Genomic DNA, 15338 nt, shown 5'->3' with positions numbered 1-15338 from the left:
CCCTATGCGGACGGCTGGGGGTGTCAATGTTATGTTAATGACACCCCCAGATCCGTCGGCATATCGCAGTGCGATCTGCCGACTCGCACAGGAATCGGATCGCATGGTGTGAACCCCCATGCGATCCGATTCTGTTGCGGACCCAAAAAAGGGTCCTGTGCGAGTTTGCTGCGGGACCGCTGCGAGTTCAGCCATACTATCTGTATGGCTGAACTCGCAGCGCTACGGAGATCGGATGTGATTTGCTGTGCGAATCACATCCGGTTCTCCCCCCGCAGCGGTGTGAACCCAGCCTTAAAGCGCTTTTCCGCCCCCAAAACACTTACCTGTCCTGGAGTCCAGCGATGTCGGGTGCTGCCGCCGCATCTGCGGGTAAGGGTACCCGGCAGTGTAGCCTTACAGCTTTACACTGGGAACCCTACTGCGCATGCGTGAGGCACCGCTGCTCTCTCCTACTGGCTCGATGACAGGGGGAGGAGGAGGGAGCCCCACAGTGATGTCACGGGCCGTGGCCCAGACTCCCGGAAGTGGGAATAGGATACCTGTCCCCCCCCCCCCCCAAAAGGTGGTAATTGTGGCACCGAAGGGGGAGAGGAGACAAATGAGCGGATGTTCCACTCTGCTTTAAGTGTACTTCTCTGGGAGGAGCCACTGGTGTTTGTGGTGCTTTACAGGAGGAATACCAAAAAACTGCAAGTGCAAATATACTTGTAATTATTAGGTGCTGCGGTGCATATTTCTAATGGGAGGCCATAGTTCTAATTGAATACATCATCATTTAGATATTTTTAAATGTAAGCAAGGTAAGTACCTGACTTTGAATTTGTATCGGCCCCTTGCACTTCCTGTAGAGCCTAGCTCAGAGAAGGGTAGGGAGAATTAGCACAAAGAGCTAATCAGGTTTTTTTTGCCACGCAAGAAGTATGCTGATAGGTTGAGAGAAAAGAGTGAACCGCCGAGAGATGAGCTCATCAGTGTGCTGCTTCTTCTTTCCCTGTCCTGTCACATGGTGAAGGCTAGGAAGCATACCTGTAAGTAAAAAAGGTAAATTGCTGCAGAGAGAAATCATGCCTCCCTAACCTTCTAGGCAGAGCTGTGCTGTGGGGCAAGGCGGTGTCATTTGCAAGGCTGGATAGGCAAACTACAAATCCTTTGACAAGTAAAACTGCTGCCTTATATATATTTCATCTGCGCATTTAGTTGTTTGATGGAGTTTAACTTTAAGTTAATTAAATTTGGATATTTGCTTTATTGGTGCAGCAGGTCAGTAGTTCATTCTACCAGTGCAAATAAGCACAGGCATAAAGGTCTCCTGTGAGGCACAGCGGTAGACGTCTCGACTGTGTATTTATAGTCATTTACAGTAAAATACAGTGAAAATGTTTCTCTGTAAGGAATATACTGTGCACAGAATAATGCCGGATCTTCATTCTGTACATCACTCTATTCATTGTCGTCTTCCTTGAATTGCTCTTTTGAATGTTCTAATAGAGTCTCCCTCAGCAGCTGGGCTCTTTTTTTGGTTAGTTCAGCTGCCTGTCTAAAGAGGAGCAACCGGTTGGCTATTTAAAGTGTTTGTCCACCCAAAACTGACATTGCCGTTCTTAGTAGGGACTGGAATGTTAAACTGCTTAAAGGTTTGCTACATCTTTTCAAGTGAGGAGCTGTTTGCATTTGAGTTGCTGGATTTTCACGCATTGTGTGGCCATTATAAAGGAGTCCCACTCTATCTGCTAGACATTTAAAGGGGTTGTAAAGGTAAATGTTTTTTCACCTTAATGCATTCTATGCATTAAGGTGAAAAAACATCTGACACTCCCTACGCCCCCAGCCCCCTCCCCGTTTTACTTACATGACCTCTCGAAAATCCCGCGCTCGCCCACGCCGTCCTTCTTTGCCACTCAGCCTGGCCGCTGATTGGCTGGAGTGGATGGATGGAAAGCAGCGCAGCCATTGGCTCGCGCTGCTGTCGATCACATCCACTGACGCGGAGCGCCGGGGGGCGTCGCTGTGTGTTACAGCGAGCGGCTATATCAGCCGGCTGTATCACGGGAGCGCGCCCGCAGGTGCTTCTCACCATGCGAAGGAGCTCGCATGAACTGGAGAAGTACCTGAGGGAGGAAGCAGAGACAGCCGCCGAGGGACCCCAGAAGAGCAGGTTCGGGGCCACTCTGTGCAAAACGAGCTGCACAGTGGAGGTAAGTATAACATGTTTGTTGTTTTTTTTTTTTAAAACATATCTTACTTTACAATCCCTTTAACTCTTGGTTCATTATGGAGGCTGCAGCAGAAATAATGTAATCACCCCAAAGTGGGTGCGAACACCTAACTATCTAAGCTTGTTGTAAAGAGAGCTGTAAGCCCTTGTACACACGGTCGGACATTCCGACAACAAAATCCGTCAGATTTTGTCCGAAACTGGTGTTGGATACACACGGTCGGACAAAGTTGTCGGAAAATCTGATCGTTCAGAACGTGGTGACGTTATTTGGTTACGACGGGACTACGTTCAGGCTAGTAGCCAATAGCTTTGGTCTAGAAATTTGATCTGAGCATGCATGGCACTTTGTCCGATTGGAATTCTCTACACACAATGGGACAAAGTCCTATCGGACCATGTTGTCGGAAAATTTTATAGCCCAGCTCTAAAACTTTGTCGGTCGGATATTCCGATGGAAACAGTCCAATGGAGCCCACACACGGTCGAAATATCCGACAACACAGTCCGATCGGACATTTTCCATCGGAATGTCCAACTGTGTGTACAAGCGCTAAGGGAAATCTCAATGGTGAAGTCATTAAGAGCTATATGAAGCCATCAGGTGACCCAACACAACCAGACACCGATGATAACAGCAATTCCATCTTTGGATGGACTGATATTTGCTTAATAGTCTATCTGGAAGTAGAAGCCCCCTTTAACGAACACACATTTGAATGCCAGTGATGCCAGCTTGCAGTGTGGCATTTGCTTTTAGTGCTGAACAAAGAACAATGACTGTGGCAAAGTCCCAGCAGATGATGTCAGCTACGCTCTTGCTAATAAAAACAACCCACGCGCAAAATACCTTGCCTATTGGCTGTGAAATAACCAAGTTGTATTGCGGAATAGAAACGTGATGCATTCCAGGAAAATGGAGACGAGAACATTTTTGGTGGCGCAACTTTTGTGATCTGGCAAAGTAGACGTTGTCCTTTGGGTGAGTGCTGTGTGCCGAGCCATGCCCCTATGCAACAGGCGCACTTAGCACAATACACACAGGATCAGATGTCCTGAATGCAGCCCCCCGCTAGCTCTTATCTGCCCCCATCTCAATGAGCCTCAGTGAACACTGCTTAATCCTTTATCTCAACAAAGTCAAACTTTTTCCTGCTCATTCACTCATCCCCAGGATGGGAGAAAGTGGGACTGAGTGCCAGACTGGTGACTGATGGCTGGAAACCCGAGCCGTACTTTAAATCCCTCTTCCGGGACCCCTGCAGAGCCGGCTAGCAGAGGTCAGGTCTAGATAAGGGAGGCCCAGTATACGGAGAGAATTGTACACCATGTTATATTTTTGTGTGTGGTGAAAGCATGCATGCATGCCCTTGAAGCTCATAAATCATAGGGAATATATCCAGTATATAACCCATATTATGGAGAATTGCCCCAGCCCTGTGCACGCCGGTGTTCTCTGTCGGCCCTGATTTTATAAATGTGTAAGTAGACAATGTACTTTTTCCATTTTAGCGTCCTACATACTTAGTGCATTAAACTGATGCTTAACAAAGAAGTTTTGAGTGATGTTTTTGCAGGCCACGTGCATCCTTCTCCCTGCTTCTTTGCAACACTCGGGGGGGGGTTTATTAATTCGGTTTTAACAAGGCACCGGCTGTTTACCTGGGAATACAAATTACATTTTCTTACATAATTTTGCAACTGAACACTTCAGGAAGGTTGGAGTTCCCAGTCCGTGATCCTGTAGTGAGCCAGTAATTCAGAAATGATTCAAGCTCTTATATCAGCAGGACAGCCAGGTAAATTGCACCTTAGTACCTTACAAACTAAAAGATTGTGTGTCTTTGTCTGTCCCTCTATAGCAGGCGACGTGCAGCTCAGTTAAAGCGGTTCTTCACCCTAAAGGGGAAGTTCCGCTAGTATTATCCCCCCCCCCCCTCCGGTGCCACAATCGGCACCTTTCGGGGGGGAGGGGGGTGCAGTTACCTGGATAATCCAGGTAACTGCACCTACTTCCGGCCAGACCACCGCATGGCTCCGCCCACCCCCGCATGGCTCCGCCCCCCGTTGTGTTCTGGGAAACACACAGTTCCCAGAGACACAGCGGGGAACCAGCGCAGCGCGACTCGCGCATGCGCAGTAGGGAACCGGGCAGTGAAGCCCTCTTGCTTCACTTCCCGATTCCCTGACAGAGGATGGCGGCGGTGGCTGCAGCGAGACGAGCGATCGCTCGTCATCTGCCGTCGACATCGCTGGAACCTGGGACAGGTAAGTGTGATATTATTAAAAGTCAGCAGCTGCAATATTAGTAGCTGCTGGCTTTTAATATTTATTTTTTTGTGCAGCTCCTCTTTAAGGTATAGCGTCTAGAGTAAGGCCCCTTTCACACGGACGATCCGTTCAGTCCCGCCTGTCAGTTTTTCAGGCGGACCTGAACGGATGCTCCATAGACCTCTATGGAGCGTCGGATGTCAGCGGTGACATGTCCGCTGACATCCGACCCGCTCCGATCCGAAAAAGTGTGACGGAGGAAAAAGATATTTTTCCATCCGTCATCGGGTCGGGTACCGACGGACACTGTGGTCCGTCATCGCCCGATCTCCCCTAGGGGAGAGCGGCGTTGTGACAAGTCCGTCCCAGCACAGTGTGCAGAGACGGACCTGTCATCTTCCTGCTCAGCGGAGATCGCTCCGGCGATCCCCACTGTGCAAGCGGATATCCACGGGGCGGATCAGCACTGATCCGCCCCGTGTGAAAGGACCCTAAGAGAAGCTCCTGAATCGCTGTGTGAGATGATTTTTGTCCCATATTTCTATTTGGTGGTGAGCACAGGTCCTGTTTTTTTGTATTCTTCCACATGTGCTGCACTGTTGGAGGACCCAAATATTTTTTCACAGAAATGTCTGTGCACAGTGGGGTTGACTCATGTAATTATTGTGGGGGGGGTTGAGTTAAAGCGGGAGTAAACCCAGTTTCAAAAAACACTTACATTCCTGGCATGCCGGAAATGCTAACTTTCACATTGGTTGTGCTCTCAACCAAACTTTTAAACCATCCAATGGCTGGTGTCGTAACTGATCACATGTGCAGCATTATGGCAGTTGAAGAATCATTAGAGGCCAAGATGGCGGCTTCCATGACTGAAAACGATAGAAGGGTTTACTTCCACTTTAATGACTTATTACCCATTTTATCTTACCACATTTTAGCTCCAAATGAGTAATACTCAAAATAAAAAAAATAAAAAAAAAAGTGAATGTATGTGATATTGGGAAATGGGAAGAGTTCTTTTTTTAAACCTCTCCAAGTGAATGTTGACGCTGGAATGGACCAAACAGCCATCAAGTTTTTAGTGTCCCAACCAGTAAGAAATAAGGTCAGATTGATTGGCAACATGGCAGCTCTGCGGGCAGCAGCTTTGTGACAGATGGGTCCTTGGCTTAGTTCTTATAAAACTATCAGCGTAGCATTTGTAGGTTCTCCACCAATATAAAATCACATTGGTAGATGAACTAACTGGTATGTGCGTATATTAGATTATATGCTCCTTGGGGGCAGGGACTAATGTGCGTAATCCTGTCCTATACAAGTTAACACATAAATAGTTCGAAAATTGGTCAGAATCTGCAGCATTCATTTGCTCAGGGCATCAAGACGTGACTGTGTGTATAGTACATAGCCAAGTCCTTATGTTCAACGCATTCAGACCAGCAATTATCTATCAGAAGTTAAATGCCAGAACAGAAGTAATTACTAACCCCGCAACCCACCCACCCACCAACCAGCCCACCCACCAACCAGCCCACCCACCAACCAGCCCACCCACCAACCAACCCACCCACCAACCAACCCACCACCCCCTCACACACACACACACACACACACACACCCCCCCCTCACACCCACACCCCCCACACACCCCCCCCTCACACACACACACACACACCCCCCTCACACACACACCCCCCCCCCCCCCCCGCACACACCCCCTCACACACACACACCCCCCCCCCGCACACACACACACACCCACACACACACCCCCCCTCACACACACACACACACCCCCCCTCACACACACACACACCCCCCCCCCCCGCACACACACACACACCCACACCCCCCCCCCTCACACACACACACACCCCCCTCACACACACACACACACACACCCCCTCACACACACACACACCCCCGCACACACACACACACACACCCCCCCCCCCCTCTCACACACACACACACACACCCCCCTCACACACACACACACACCCCCCGCACACACCCCACACACACACACACCCCCCCCCCCACACACACACACACACACACACCCCCTCACACACACACACACACCCCCCCCCCACACACACACACCCCCCCCTCACACACACCCCCCCTCACACACACACACACACACCCCTCCTCACACACACACACACACACACCCCCCTCACACACACACACCCCCCCTCACACACACACACCCCCCCACACACACCCCCTCACACACACACACACACCCCCACACACACCCCCCCTCACACACACACACACACACACACACACACACACACACCCCTCACACACCCACACCCCCCACACACACCCCCCCTCACACACACACACCCCCCCCACACACACCCCCTCACACACACACCCTCACACACACACACACCCCCACACACACACACACACCCCCACACACCCCCCTCCTCACACACACACACACACACACACACACCCTCACACACACACACCCCCCCTCACACACACACACACACACCCACACCCCCCTCCTCACACACACATACACACAACACACACACACACCCCCCTCCTCACACACACACACACACACACACACCCCCCTCCTCACACACACACACACACACACACCCCCCTCCTCACACACACACACACACCCACACCCCCCTCCTCACACACACATACACACACACACACACACACACACACACACACACACACACACACACACCCCCCTCCTCACACACACACACCCTCACACACACACACACACCCCCCTCCTCACACACACACACACACACACCCTCACACACACACACACACCCCCCTCCTCACACACACACACACACACACACACCCCCTCCTCACACACACACACACACACACACACACACACACCCCCTCCTCACACACACATACACACACACACACACCCTCACACACACACACACACCCCCCCCCCCCCACACACACACCCTCACACACACACCCCCCCCCCCACACACCCACACACACACACACACACCCCCCTACACACACACACACACACACACACACCCCCCTCCTCACACACACACACACACACACCCACACACACCCACACACACACACCCTCACACACACACACACCCTCACACACACACCCACCCCCACACACACACCCTCACACACACACACACCCCCCTCCTCACACACACACACACCCTCACACACACACCCACCCCCACACACACACCCTCACACACACACACACCCTCACACACACACCCACCCCCACACACACACCCTCACACACACACCCACCCCCACACACACACCCTCACACACACACACACCCCCCTCCTCACACACACACACACACTTTCCTTAAAAACATTCCTAGCATGCACGTTACTGAGGAACTAAAAGTTCCAGCATGCCCTGCCTCCCTGTCAGCCAGTGCTTTGAGGACTTTTAGTTATTTTAGCTAAAGACCCAGCAATCCTCTTTTGTATTATTCTTGGGAACACCAAGACACATTGGCCCTTCTTTTCGAAGACATTCATTGCGTAGTACAGAGGCATTTCCCTTTGTCTGTGGAGGAAGAACAAATGTCTGTATAGATTCTTCTACAAGTCGGTACATTTCTTGGTAAGATGGGTGTTAGTGATGTTGTTCAGCCCTCTCTGTAATTTGGAACGAAATGACCCAATTGTATCAAATGAATCTGGAATTGGTGGAATCCATTAGCCTGGGTTAGGTTTCTAGTTTAGTAATCTCAGTTTACTAACAGGTTTCAAATTAACATTGAGACTTTAATTCCAGAACACAGTCGGCCCAATGCTATGATGTAAACCTTTTGTTTGTTGCACATCACCCAGGAATGGTCTAACGTCAGGATCTTTCACCCGCTCCTACTTTACATGCAGACCCGGCCATGCACCCTCTTTTTACGAAGTTGTTGAATTGAATCGATATTTGATGTTTTATGTTGAATCCGATGATGACGAGTGGACCAAAATATAAAGCCCTTTACTAGGAGATTGTAAAGTTTGGCAAGGACTTCTTAAAACAGAAGGACATTTATTTACCTGTTATCAACTGTCACAGCAAACTCCAAAAAACGCATAGTGGGCAGAGCCATGCTAATAATTATTTTTGGCACAGCCCCCCCATGTAAAACTGCATCCAGAACCATTAGATTGCAGCATAAACTCATCTGCCAGCTGTTTCAGGCTTGCTAGCGCTCATTAGTGCAAGATAGGCATAGCATGGCGATGCAAAATGCTGCCACTCGGGTCCTATTTTCTGCCCTAGCAACTTGTTTTTTTTTATCACTATTGTCAGACTATTATCAGACGAGTGAAAGACGGATCGTTTTTGATTAGTTGAGAGTTAAGCTTGCCATAAACGAAATGAACTTCATCCAATTTCTGCTGAACCGGTCAAAACTTGTTAGGTGGGTGGCTCTGTCCTTTTGATGGAGCTGCCAGACAAAAAGTTCTTAGCTTGAACAGCGCCTGCATTGCACAGTTCAGATATCCTGACAGCCACGGGTGCTGGCTGCCAGAATACAATAGCCGTCAATGCAGATTCATCCATCCATGCTAATTGCTCTGTCAGCCCTGAGGCTAAATCTTAACATGTATGGCCAGCTTTAGTCTGGCCACGTGACCCGGTGAAATTTAGCTTTTTGTCAGATGTGGGTTGAATTGTGTAGACATTCCAGTGTGTGTGCTGGGGATTCACGTAACATCCATTTCACCAGTACAAATTGGATGAAGTTGTATGAAACCGGGATTAAATAAGTTGGATAATTGTTTCAATATGCCAGACACACGTGTCTTAGTGAGAATGTTTGTATGTGTGTGAAATGGTGCGGAGCTTGAAGTCTTTCCTACAGTCACTATAACATTGTACTATTGCAGGTGTTCCATAGAAATAAAAATAAAATTAGGAATATTGTATTGGTTAAAATGTTGCAGCGTGTATGCCCCCCTTTTTTCCTGTATGTTGTGTATTGTAAAATGCAGCGACTGAAGTGTGCAACAAGTCTCCGGACACCGAGAAAGTTGACAGTTGTTCCTGGTTCCCATGACAACACTGGCATCCTACAGAGTATAGTATGGATAGCCATGTACCATTCGGGGTCTGGATGGTTGTGAAAGTCGTCCTCGCTGGTCGTAAATCTGATTCTCCACATTCTAAAGCAGCGACCCGTTCTCAAGTCTTCGTTTTTTTTTATGTAGGCACTAAGATTTTAAAACAATTTGCAAGAATGTTTGCCTGTTTATCTACCTTGTATGGCCCTATTATGATGTGCCTTAGATTGAGAAATCATTTTTCAAATTTTATTTTTTGTAATTTGTAATAATAATAATAATAATTTCTGAGAAGTTCTAATACGATATGTCCGCAATGAAAAAAAATACAGATGTTGTCAGCAAATTTGAAACAGTTGCTAACGAATGTTCTCAGAGTTTTATCTGATAAGGGGGCTTCCTGTCATGTTTTTTCTTTTTTTCCCACGTTCTTTGTGTTTTGTGCCCAAAATGTGTTTCCTCCAACTTCAGCAACGCTCCTCGCAGTGTCTGCGTTCTGCCACTGCCTGATAGCTCTTCCATTTTCTACCAGCAATTATTCATTTTTATTGTTTTTTTTCAGAATTTTGCCAAAATTTGCCAAACTTTTTCATGAAAAACTATCAAATTACAATTATTAATACATTATAATTATTATATAATTTTATAGTATAACTTTGCACAACATTCAGAAGATGCTATATAAGCACTACTGATGATAATAGTAACTTTGTACAGCATCCGGGAGATATTGCTACATAAATACCACTGATAATAATAGTAACTTTGTAGAGCATCCAGGAGATATCGCTACATAAATACCACTGATAATAATAGTAACTTTGTAGAGCATCCAGGAGATATCGCTACATAAATACCACTGATAATAATAGTAACTTTGTAGAGCATCCAGGAGATATCGCTACATAAATACCACTGATAATAATAGTAACTTTGTACATCATCCAGGAGATATCGCTACATAAATACCACTGATAATAATAGTAACTTTGTAGAGCATCCAGGAGATATCGCTACATAAATACCACTGATAATAATAGTAACTTTGTACAGCATCCAGGAGATATCGCTACATATATACCACTGATAATAATAGTAACTTTGTAGAGCATCCGGGAGATATCGCTACATAAATACCACTGATAATAATAGTAACTTTGTAGAGCATCCGGGAGATATTGCTACATAAATACCACTGATAATAATAGTAACTTTGTACAGCATCCAGGAGATATCGCTACATATATACCACTGATAATAATAGTAACTTTGTAGAGCATCCGGGAGATATCGCTACATAAATACCACTGATAATAATAGTAACTTTGTAGAGCATCCGGGAGATATTGCTACATAAATACCACTGATAATAATAGTAACTTTGTAGAGCATCCAGGAGATATCGCTACATAAATACCACTGATAATAATAGTAAGTTTGTAGAGCATCCAGGAGATATCGCTACATAAATACCACTGATAATAATAGTAAGTTTGCACAGTAGCACAGCAGATGATGGCACTATATAAATACGTTTCTAATAATACTAATAATAGCAGTAGGGTATGTAGGGTCAGGCTTACCCTTTCCTATCTTGTTCCTGAAGCCCAGGTCCTGTTTGATCAGCTATTCTCTAAAGCTGGCATCCCCTCCTCGGAGCTGCCTAGCTAAAAAAAAAAAAAAAAAAATCTTCAGAACTCTTTTCCCGTAAACTTTTCTTGCCAGCTTTTCCTCCGTTAAAAGTTAAATGGAACGGGCGCAGCTTCTTTGACGTCTCAGGAGTTACTTTTGTAGCAGCGCCTTGCTGTGATCGTCTATTTCATTGTCTGCTGATTGAACCTCCCTGTGGCTGATGGCAGGAGGGTTACCTGCTGCCTAGAGGAGAGCTTTGTCCCATCCCAGCTCCAAGCCCCGAGCCCATCACTGTCTACAGCCTTATTTGAACTTCAGCTCCTCCAGTTCTTTTGTGGTGGAATGACATGCTGGAAAGACTAAGACAAAAAAAAAAAAAAAAAAAGTAGTTGTACCCAGCATGTAAAAGAGCTGCAGAGTTTCTGGTTGGACAGTAGTTTACTTCCACTCCCACACATGTGAGAGAGAAGCCAGGAGGACAGGACACCCGGACCCTCAGACCCCCCCCTTCCCTTCCCTCCTGACCACAAACATTGGAGAGTCCTGAAAGCGGTGATGTCATGCCTCTCGGTGAAAAACGAATTTGGCATGCCCAAACTCCACCTCTCCTCCTCTTCCCTGGCAGCTCCTTCTAGGCACTTATCTGTAGATCTGTGAGGATGAAAAGTCTACAGGAGCAGCAAAAGAATCTGCAAGACACCTAATGTATCCTAATGTATCAAAAGCCCCGATGTGTTACTGAAGTCTGAAGGGTTAAACTCCCAAAATGTAAAATGACTCTGAGATTCTGGTGAGACCTTTGTGCCGTGTTCTCAGATCTTCCGCTGTGACCATTATGAGGGATTCCCACCTGGATGATGCTGGATTTATTTTATATGATAGTGGATGGAGTCGAGGGGCGAGAACACCCCAAGGTGGATGGGAGCAAAGTCAGGAATTATGGCAGGAAACTGTTATGGTTGCACATAAGAGCGAGTGTGGATGGACTGTTTACTTAAAGAGGAGCTGCACCTTTAAAAAAAATATTAAAAGCCAGCAGCTACAAATATTGCAGCTGCTGACTTTTAATAAATTGACACTTACCTGTCTCCTTATGTGTAAAAAAATAAAAAAAAATAAAAAGAATCCCCTCTACCATGACTGCTGGGAAGCATATGCCCCTACAACCAATTAACAGACCAATATCTTGGCCAAAAATGACACTGATTAAAGTGGTTCTGCACCTTTAAAAAAAAATATTAAAAGCCAGCAGCTACAAATATTGCAGCTGCTGACTTAATAAATGGACACTTACCTGTCCCGGGGTCCAGCAATGTCGGCGGCAGATGACGAGCGATCGCTCGTCTCTCCGCTGCCCCCGTCGCCATCCTCTGTCAGGGAATCGGGAAGTGAAGCATTACGGCTTCACTGCCCGGTTCCCTACAGCGCACGAGCGAGTCGCGCTGCGCGTCTCCACTGGTCCCTGCTGTGTCCTGGGAACTGTGTGTTTCCCAGAACACAACGGGGGGGGGGGGGCATCTGCAGGTAGCTTGTCCTGGAAGTGGGTGCAGATACCTGGATTATATACTGGATTATACAGGTATCTGCACCCCCCTCCCCCCTGAAAGGTGTCAATTGTGGCACCGTAGGGGGGGGGAGGGATCAGATGAGCGGAACTTCCACTTCAGGGTGGAGGTCCGCTTTAAAAATGCCATTCAGTTATAATCAGACTGGCCCCCTTTCTGAAGAACACCCTATAGCAGTGTTTGCGTCTGTGGCCATGTAAAACAATCCCATTGTGATGATTTTAAGCATGCAGAGGGTCCCCAATTTCCAATTTGAAACTTTATTGCAGCATACCTGCCAAGGATTCGTATTTCTTCCCATCCATTTCTGAGATTTTTATAGCTCTGCCAACCTACACAGCCTTTGTGGCAGTGGAGGACTTGAGTTTTCTCTGCTGCAGTTCAGCAACACTAATGCTGCGTACACACGATCGAATTGTAAAAACCACAGTACGCCGGACAATTCGATCATGTGTGGGCTCCAGCGGACTTTCATCGTAAAGTCCGGTGGACTTATAAAGTAGTTTTGACTCAAAATTTGTCCGCCGGACTTGTCTTTCAGCGGACAACCCGTTCGTTAGTGTGCTAGTCCGGCGGACTAAGAATGACGCATGCTCTGAAGCAAGTAGGAGAAGGAAGCTATTGGCTACTGGCTATTGAACTTCCTTTTTCTAGTCCCGTCGTACGTGCTGTACGTCACCGCGTTATCAATCTCCGGACTTTCGGAGTGTCCGTGTGTGGCCAGGTCCGTTCATTCTTAAGTCCGGCGGATTGTTCGCCAGATTGTTTGCCGGACAATTTGATCGTGTGTACGCGGCATATCAGGTCTCATCCCCTTCCCTACTACTGTATATTACTGGGCAGTGAAAGGTGAAAGAGTAGATTCACGAGTCCATCTCGGGGTCACTCTGATCTCCATACCTATCAGCATTGGTGCTTGCACTGATTGGCTCCTTGTGCTGATTCTCCCTCCTCCAGTCTGAGCTCTGCTCTATAGGGACTGCAAGAGGCTGACATGAGGTCAAATGTAGGTGCTTAGACTGCTTGCATGTAAAATAAATATAAGGATTAAATATTATATACATAACCGCATTAATTTGTGTCTTTTATACCGGTTTAGAGTTTGGCCTTATTCTCAGAGTACACACCTATATGGCGTGCCTTTTTTATTTTTTGAAAGGGTATGTTTATTATACTTAAGTAAACATCACAGCAACAACTAAAGCTTAGTAGTGGTAAAACAAAGCTTGCCAAACAGGGCAGTGCACAGAGATGAAGCTTCATCAAATACAAACAAACAAAAGAAAGAAGAGTTATCCATTTAGGAGTGCCCCCTCCTTTCCCAATGTTACTACCGAACCTGATCACACCGTCTTATCTATTAATATATTTTAGTGCAGTAGTGCTCACAGAGCGTCCAAACCTCACGTCATCTAGATCAGGGGTGCCTTATGGGTTCTTCAGGGGGTGCTCTGACAAAATGTCAAAAAAAATTTGCTCTAAACTGGCCAAAAATTGTCAACAAGACGACCTTTCCACAAAGCGACAGGTTTTTATTGTGCGCTATTCCAACCTTGGGCACTGCGTCAGCCATCTGCCTGCTTCCTAGTTACATAGTTAGTAAGGTTGAATAAAGACACCAGTCCATCCAGTTCAACCTGAGTGTCTACAAATATGCCTAGTAGCACCTTCCTCTCTTGGGGTCGCAATCCAAGATGACTTCCATCCATGTGCTCCTGCAAGTGTGGTCTCACATAGGTGATGGCACATAAGGGTAAAGAAGGAACTAACATAGTGTAGTACTGTAAACATAATTTATTAAAAAACATACAACTATTCCACTCGCACTAGCCCTGGTGCATACAGGTGATGAACTTAGGCATTTACAGATCAGTCCCTGGGGTCACAGGATCATCCGCAAGTCCTCGGCCCTGCTGCCATCTTGGGTGATCATATGCTTTCTAGGACAATGTAATGATGTCACAATCCCTGCGCCTGTCACGTTTCGTCACCACACATGTGACTTTATCAAAGGATCAAGCACTTCACAGCCAAGGACACTTCCATCTTAGCCTCTCTTTGATTGGCAGTTGCCGTGGCGCTGCACATGTGATCAATTATGACACCAGCCATTTGATTGCTTAAAGTGGAACTAAACCTAATGCTTAAAGCGGAGTTACATCCAAATATTGAACTTTGGCTTTAAGTGCAGGTGATCCCCCGACATGCCACATTTGGCATGTCATTTTTTGGCGTGGGAGCGGATACGCTCTTTTTAGAAGTATCCAGTTGCTTCTTCCTCCCTTGGCTCCGTGGCACTGGAAGGAAGATCATCTCTCCCTCCCTGCAATCTTTTGGGACACAAGATTACCCGGACATTCGCAGCGCGGCTCGCGCATGCAGTTTATGCCCGGCTGTGTACCCACAGCTGGGCGCCCACAGTAAGAATACTGGCGCGGTGGAGAGGAGTAGGGCTTTGCACGCCTGCATCGCTGGACCATGGGACAGGTTAGTGTCCGATTATTAAAAGTCTGCAGCTACGCTTTTTGTAGCTGCTGACTTAAAAAAAAAATATTTCGCCGGAACTCAGTTTTA

General features: G+C 47.0%; 2 protein-coding genes across 6 annotated transcripts in view; one reads left to right on the top strand and one right to left on the bottom strand.

The window, feature by feature from the left end:
- Positions 1-11577, bottom strand: part of ANGPTL2 (angiopoietin like 2) — a 73054-nt gene extending 61477 nt beyond the window's left edge. Inside the window, exon 1 of the mRNA XM_077484862.1 lies at positions 11151-11577. The gene's annotated coding sequence lies outside the window, so the exon portion shown is untranslated. The remainder of the gene's footprint in view (positions 1-11150) is intronic.
- Positions 1-15338, top strand: part of RALGPS1 (Ral GEF with PH domain and SH3 binding motif 1) — a 659487-nt gene that overhangs the window by 330455 nt on the left and 313694 nt on the right. The window lies entirely within an intron of this gene.

This window comes from Lithobates pipiens, unplaced genomic scaffold (assembly GCF_037356315.1).
Source record: "Lithobates pipiens isolate NorthernLeopardFrog02 unplaced genomic scaffold, aLitPip1_a1.2 Scaffold_166, whole genome shotgun sequence".
Taxonomy (NCBI): domain Eukaryota; kingdom Metazoa; phylum Chordata; class Amphibia; order Anura; family Ranidae; genus Lithobates; species Lithobates pipiens.
This window is presented reverse-complemented; position numbering and strand designations above follow the sequence as displayed.